This window comes from Alosa alosa, chromosome 14 (assembly GCF_017589495.1).
Source record: "Alosa alosa isolate M-15738 ecotype Scorff River chromosome 14, AALO_Geno_1.1, whole genome shotgun sequence".
Lineage (NCBI taxonomy): Eukaryota > Metazoa > Chordata > Actinopteri > Clupeiformes > Clupeidae > Alosa > Alosa alosa.
Window position 1 is genome coordinate 27,337,989 of NC_063202.1, and position 8,186 is coordinate 27,346,174.

The window sequence follows — 8,186 nt, forward strand, 5'->3', positions numbered from 1 at the left end:
CTGAACTGTGCAGCACGAGGTGTGTGTAATATGTTTTACAAGCACAAGTACATTGGACCCAGCCATAGAAGACAACTTTTGAGAGATTGCATTAATTGTTTGTTTCATTTTTGTTTTGATTTGTAACACACACACACACACACAGATGAACATATATATACTGATATATATACCACACACATACAAACAGACACAGACATACACACACTTTTGTACACTCACACTCAACACGACACAACACAGACAAAGCTTTTATCAAGGGAAGTGTTTTAGGCTGGCTTCCAGAGAGGAAGGATTTCATAATGGCTGTGTTTCTGGGTGGAAAGGAGCCAGCAAGGCGTGGGAGAAAGAGGAAATGTCCCCACCGGGGTGTGGAGGTGCTGAAGGAGCAGGACTCTGTCTACAACACACCAAGGAGTACGCATAGCTCATACCCCCGCAATCATCACATGAGGATACACATACACACAACTAGTGACCACTAGGCATCCACTTAAGCTATTCAGCTGAATTAGACAGTAAAGCCAGGAGCATTTTGCAGAGCCATTGCTGAATTTCCATGTGAGCTGAGGATGAGTCTGAGCATTTGCCTTGCATTGACCACAGCATACTGTATATCACTGAGCCAAGTGAAGTGTGTGTGTGTGTGTGCAGCTAAGCATTTTTCCTGACATAGTATCACCTTTCATTGCCCAACTGATACACCAGCAGAAGGCAACAAAACCAGATGTGCACGCTGGATTCTGTCAAGTTTTTCAGTCAGTGTCCTCTGCTTTTTGTTTTAAAGGTTACCACAAATTAGCAGGCTTGGGAAAAACAACAGAGACGCTTCAAACGAGCATTTATCTCATGCTATCGAGCACAAAAGCCACATCACTCGGCTATCCAAGTAAGCAGGACAATTTAAAGAGCAGATTTACGGCGATAAATATTGTGACTCTTTGACTTGGGTGATAATTCCCACTTTACGGGGCTATATTTCTGCACGTTCTTTCCTTACATTAGGTGAATATTGCACTTAAAACTCTACAATTTAATTATTTCCACCAGTCTAATAAACACGTTTTATAGGCCCCATAAATCACCCAAACAAAAACACACAGAGAGCTGTTAATCTTACATATTTTATCATAAACTGTAATCTATAAAAAAGCTGTTTTATACGAAAATGTGCTCAGCTGAATACCTTAAGTAAATGTAATAAATGTGGTTAACATCATGTATAAATCTTAGTTGCTTCATGTTGTTAATTTGATACATTAGGCAATAATTTGCTATAAATAAATGTTTATTAGCCGACCGATCCTGTCCCCATGTGTTAATGATATCTATTTAAAGAGATCCTCCGGAAAATTTCAATTAGTGCACAACTTTCCACACTCTGGCCAGAGTTTTCATCATAGGCAAGCATACTCATCATAAGTTGAACACACACCTCATCAATTCACCTCCAGCCCACTGTCTTAGTTTTAATGTTAGCTCTACTATTATCTCATTTTTCCTATCGAAGAGTTTGGAGATTTTACACATGTGCACTTGTGACAAGCCATTGTGCCGTTACCTTTTACATTCAGAATGCACAGAATGCAGAGATGACGCAGTGGGGGGAACAGAAAAAGGCTTTGTCTTTGTGTCTATGTCCTATGCGTCTTTGCACGTGTGTCCCTGTATGTGTGTACTTGTGGCTGTGCATTCTCACCCTAGCCTGATCATACAATCTAAAGACACAGCACCAAATAAAGGGACAGGCAGTGGCTTTGAAGTGCTGGTTTAAAGAGCAAATCCGGCGAGGAGTAAAAAGCAAACTCTCAGCATGTGTGTGTGTGTGTGTGTGTGTGTGTGTGTGTGTGTGTGTGTGTGTGTGTGTGTGTGTATTTTCCGGAGGTTTGACCAAGCGGGTTAAATCGAAATGTCAACCCTGATCTTTGATAGAGGAGTTTATATTGTGCAAAAGCGGCTTTGATGGCCCGTCCAATGCGCCAGATGGAAACAGGGGATGTGGGGACACCGGAGCCACTTGTGTCTGTTCGGCAGGTGGCTGTAATTTCCCCCCTAACAAGTGTCATTTGAACCCAGCCCTAAGGTCAAAGACCTGCCCAGCCAGCCCATGCATACGCACAGTCCCATTAATGACCGGTGAGAAATGGAAGCTGCAAAGCATGACACACACAATTGCGGGGGAATATTAGCAGCACCTGAGCTAGACCTTCCTGTTATTTATTCACTCATTTATTTATTCATCTTATTTCATCCAACTATCCCCTGATCGATAACCCATTAATTTCACTGGCCACAGGAAAATAGTTCTATGCCCGAATAAACAAAAACAGAATAGCTATAATCAACATTTTTTGTTGATTTGGTCACTTTGTGTTCAATGAGTGAATAATTAAATAAACAACAATTCTTCAAAAGTGGGATTTACTAAATGGATCTAAAGTTAATATTTTGCGGTGAACTTTCTATATTCTAGATGCACAATTATATTGCATCTCCAGTATGTAAGCCAGTTTCCTGTTTAGCATTTCATTCATGACATTAGTGCCAGCATATTCACTATGACCAGATGCCCATTTTTATTAAAGATAAAACTCTGTAATATATATCTCCTATTTTTCAAGTTGAAGGCAGGCGATGCTAGCATGGCACAACTGCTATCATTTTCTTTCATTTTTCATTAGCTCTCACTATCTGTTTCCACCATCTGGACAAATCCTTTCTGTGAGGGTGGCCACGGAGAGCAGATGAATGGCAAATTCCACACAACAAAACAACATAACCTAACATTACAGAGGACTTCCTGCTTATGTATCACTGAAGAATCACGACAGCAAATATGGTTAATTAACATATATACTCTTGCCTTATTGTCAAATCAACAAATAACAAATAACTTTAGGCCAGAGCTGACTGTCAGTTACATTTTTAAACTTATTTTTTTTTCACTTATTTTTGAAACTTTATTTTTTTTTAAATCTATTTTACAAGAAAGTCTGTGCATTACACCAAAGCCTATTACCACTCCAAAATTGTGAAAGTAAATTTACTTAAGCCTATTTCTTAAAACAACAGACCAGGGGCATTCCAGAGAGATCTGTTACATTTTCTGCAGAGTGAGAAATCACACCAGAGAGGGCCGGAAATCGGATAAAGAGAGAGACGCAAAGACACACACACACACACACACACACACACACACACACACACACACACACACACACACACACGCTATAGCTGAAGATAATGTTTTCAGCACCATGCCCGCCGAGGAGCCAACACTTCCACCATGAAGAGGACATATTTTAGGAAGAAAGAATGTGAAAAAAATGAAGGAGTGGTGGGCGGAGGGGAGGGGTGTGGGTGAGCTGACGTTTCGTTTGTTCTCCCGGGCAAAATGGAAGACATACATCGTCCCTTATTGCCTAAAGACCCACAATGCAATTCCAGCCCCTCGGTGGTCACTCAGGGAGTGTGCTGCAGAAGTCACATGGTCAGATGGATCACATCAATTTGCCGCAAAAAATACAATAACAACAAAAGAAAAACTATATGGCTCTGTTTATTTTCTAGCCATTTTCTCTCCCTCCATCTCACTGTGCCATACGAATATGGCCAACACACAGTGTGATCCAGGGCAAGGGAGGTAGCCTGGCCAAATCCACTGTCGCAGTTCCCTTTGGCCAGTGGAGGTGATAAATGAACGTCTGTCTAAGGTCACCACGTCCTGACTCCGGCCCCTGCCTCAGCCTCTAAAGGCTGGCAGGCCACTCACAGCCCTGCACCGCCGCCTGCTGGCCTGGCTGAGGAACTGCAGCTCTCACTGGCACCGCAGCAAATGAGTCATCATCAGGGCTCGGGAGTGATTGGAGAGTGACAGCTGCGGAGACAGGAGAGGAAGAGATGCAGCTCTGATGGGGGCAGCTGTCAGTCTCGCTCGGTGTGGTGCCGTGGAAGCGGAGGTGGAGGGGTGACGGAGGTACAAGGGTGAGCGTTTAAAAAGTGACACAAGTGTGCGTTTAGACTGATGCGGCGTTGATGTCAGGTTTCATGGCGACTGAGTGAAGGCTGCCAGGTCTCAAAGTGACATCATCAGACTGAGTTTGGATCATGAACTCCTCTGGGGCCTCTCCCTGTTCACTCACAGATATTACCGGCGGCAAAACAGCATGCAGCATGCACACACACACACACACACACACACACACACACACACACACACGTATGCACACACAGAGACAAATCTTTGACAGAAATGCTTGATTTTTGATGCGTCTGACAGATGTGTCGACAGAGTTTAAATTTGCACTGACAGCATGAGATGAAGAGTATAGATCATGAGAGATCTCTAGATACATCTTGTCATGATGATCTTTTACAGATATTTCTACATTTGGGAGTGATAACGTTCTTATCCAACATGCCAATAAGAAATGTCAATGCCATAGCCAATGTTAAGTAGACAGCATAGTTTTGACAGTAATGCCCTACTTAACAGAATACATAGACAATCGATTTAGAACTTTTCCACACAGGGGCCTGTGTGGAGAAGTTAAGTTTGACCTAAGCGTACCTCCTCCTTCTTCATACCCCCATGCAATATGTGAATACAAAAAAATATCTGTATTCCAGCCTTCAGGAGCCCCATAATCATGCTGCTTTGGACTCTTTTCCTATTCCATTTCTCCTCCATACATTGCACTTGTCCTTTCTGTCTTCCTCTCTATCCCTCACTCAGAGCTATTATGTCATCCAGCCCTGCCGGAGTCTGTGGGCGCAATAAGAGGGTTACGGCAATCACACCTCTGTTTCCCTCTCTCTCTCTATCACTCCCTCAGCCCACCGACAGGGGAAAAGGGGGAAGCAGGAGGGGAGGGGGCTGAAATAATAGCTTAAACTGAAGTATTACTTTAATACTTCAATAGAAATAACCTAATTCCAACCTTTTCAAAGGAACAGGCTCCCTTGCTCGAGGCTAGCACGTAATGTGTGAGTGAAAGTATATCGCTTGTCACTTTGGATTAGAGAGGCGAGTCTGCGCGCGGGGTGAATGAGAGGCAGCTGGGGTAATAGGAAGTGTAGATATTAGAGTTAATAAAATCATGTGGAAGAAGATAGATATGCAACTTGACCAAGTACCACGATGGGGAGAGACGTTACATTAGCCCCGCACCACTCCAACACGGGGGCCTAACCTCTAATGGTGTCCCCTGCACTGCCCGATGGATATTAATAATGCACAACCCATGGCATGTGTATTTATTTACTGTTGGGGGGTCAAATGGACTGTGTATCCCTAATATCTCTCCATCTCTCCCCTCTCTCTCTCTCTCTCTCTCTCTCTCTCTCTCTCTCTCTTGTCATCTTAGTGCATTATCCCCTCACTCATTCAACAACAAGTGAGCAATGCATTTTTGCCAAGAGCGGAAAAAAGAGAGAATTATACATGGAATGAACATGAACTTGTCACAGCAGGAACACAGCTGTCAGCTCTAGGTTTACATCAACGCCACTAACTGTGTGTGCCATGGAGGAAACACACAGTGGGAATCAAATACAATAAACATGTTGCCATTTTAAAAATGGTCGCATAGAGAACGAGCAAAAGATGGCTCAAGGGATGAAGGAAACAAGTCACTGCTGTGTTGAAACTGTGGCTCAGAAATGACATAAGATATTCATGACTCCTGTCAAAATATTCCTAGTGTGTTACAGACATAAAACACTGTGGCAGAGCTGGTGAGCTGGTGGAGAGCTGCTAATCACAGACACGCCTAGAACCAAGACTGTGCTAAAAACAAAACAAGTTTTTTTTTGTGTGTGTGTGTATGTGTGTGTGTGTGTTTTTATCTAATAGAAAAACCTGCGCTGGACAAGTAGCCTCCATAAACAGTTTATGATGAACTGTTGTGGTGTTTAATTAAAACAATAAATCCAGGCGGTGCATTAGAGGGCCGACTCTCTCTGGTGACCTCAGCCCGGACCGCATCAAGACACTGCAGGACACACAGGCAAACCCGGAGACTGGACCTCACTCCACGGAGTGCAATCACACAACACACACACACGTACACACAACTCAGCCACAAACACACAATTATCATTGCCCATACCTGACTGTATTTCACTGCTGGCTGGCTTCTCAAACACACATCCAGTGCCTGTTGGAGCTTGGTAGCCGTAATATTGTAGAACTTCTCAGGCTCTGTGAAAAAAATATGAATGAAATAATTGTGAGAAATGAATTTAAATGAATGAATTGAATTAGACTCACTTTGCATTCTGGAAAGCACTGCGATTCTAAATCCATTCTTAACATAAAAACTATGAAAGGTACAATGTACACAAAATGTTTCTAATTCTACTGTAACTGCCACTCAGCAGGGACAGAGAAAAGACATTTGTTTCTCAATATTCCTGTGCTGTTCATGCATCATGGTTCTTGTTTCCTGGTGTTTGCATGCATTTGATTACATTTTTCAGGGCCAGGGAAATGAAAGCAAATACCTGCCACAGAAACACCAAGCAGAGATTGCACAGACATATTTAGAACCTGCATGTTCATCAGGATGGCATGACATTTGTCAGTCAACAAGATTTTTTGCATATAAAAAGTAAAGATTTGTCTCCTCATAGAAGCACATGTATTATTGTCTTCACCATGAGGCTTTGGGAGGCAAAATTAAGTGCAAACTACAAATGTAATCTTAACTACGTCCAGTATTTATATTAAACATGGGCCCCATACACTGTTGCTTTTCTAAAGTGCTTGTACTTTCCATGTACTTTTCCACATCATACCAGAGAAAAGCTATTTCCAGTGATAGCAAAAGCTGCTTTTACCTCTATCAACACATGTACACATACATCTAGCATACACACACACGTGCACGTACACCATAGTGTCTCTCAGTATCAGCATGGGTGTGTGCTCATGGCAGAGGAAATGGCTGAAGGCCCTGTGTTCCCGCAGCTGATCTCTCTCTCAGAGCCTCACGCTGAGGAGGGCAGCTCTGGTCAGCTCTCACAGGAAGACAGATGTTTCCGTGGAGGCCCAGCATGCAGCGACGGCTGGTTCCTCTCGACACACCTGTACTGATGCACTCACAACAATCCCAACAGAGGAGCGCCAGCTGGACAGCTGAAACATATCCACTAATCAAATCCTTTTGTCAGACATTGTTTGACAACCAGCAGAAAACAACAAACACGCCCTTACTTACAGTGTCAGTTAAGGCGAATTTCCTGGAAACTGGCCACACTGAGTCAGGATGATCCTGTTATTTCTCAAAATATGATCCCTCTGATGTAGACTAATTTCAAGAGGAGAATAGGGGGGGAAATCCTCTCTGAAGCAAAATACTTGCATCCCTGTCAAAACTTAAAGTGTAACTAGAGGAAGTCATTATGTCACTGAGAGGTCAAGCAAAACGCTTTAAGGGTTTAGTAATTCAACGTCTGATTGGGCCAATGTTCTGTCGCCCCAGAGATTTAGATGCACATTCATTGATGGGCTCCACCTCTTCTGAACAATATGTGCATTTCAGAGAGGATATCCCTTCTCATTTGTTCAGCATTGTCTTTGTGGACCAAATGAATGTGTGGCCTATTACAGCTTTCCTGTTGTTTAAATTATAACTCTTTTCCCACCTGAATAAGGTCACCTTGGTAGCTCAAGCGCATCTTTTTTGAAGCATTACACTACTTTTGGACCACATTACACACTGAAAGTGTGAAATGTAAAATGCTTTGACAGAGTAAGGTCCTTATTTGGGGTCAGTGTGAAGTGAGAATTACAGTTCATTTCAGGTGAAGGCTAGGATTCTGGCTGATATTTGGCTGAATGTTTTATTTAGCCTACTGACCATTTGTGTTAAATCAAAAATGAACAGTCTAAATAAAAACTGCTACTCTTACCCCATTCCACCTCATATTGAACTGTATCATTCTTCTCTGTGAACACTAGATGGCAGCAATTCTTAGGTTTTGTTAACAAAGGTTTAAGGGGTACTGTACATTTGTAAAACTTGTAATTATTTACAAAAACAAGCACACTATTGCAGGCACATTAGGCACAGTGTAGGCTATGTTGACTAACTTAAGGGGCCTTGTCAATGATTTCCTGATAGGGCCTTTCAGCCTAGGCAATATAACCTAGGCTAGGCTACACAATCTTGTATAATTTATGG

At 42.6% G+C, this 8,186-nt stretch overlaps 1 long non-coding RNA gene across 5 annotated transcripts in view; it reads right to left on the reverse strand.

Annotated features, from left to right (window-relative positions):
* The window catches only part of LOC125307270, a 47,720-nt gene that overhangs the window by 34,960 nt on the left and 4,574 nt on the right, over positions 1 to 8,186 (reverse strand). For 4 of the 5 annotated variants that reach the window (XR_007195678.1, XR_007195680.1, XR_007195679.1 and 1 more), the window contains exon 2: positions 6,111 to 6,202. This is a non-coding gene — a long non-coding RNA (uncharacterized LOC125307270). Of the gene's footprint in view, positions 1 to 6,110; positions 6,203 to 6,893; positions 7,102 to 8,186 lie in introns of those variants that run through there. The other variant, XR_007195677.1, reaches the window with a different exon arrangement.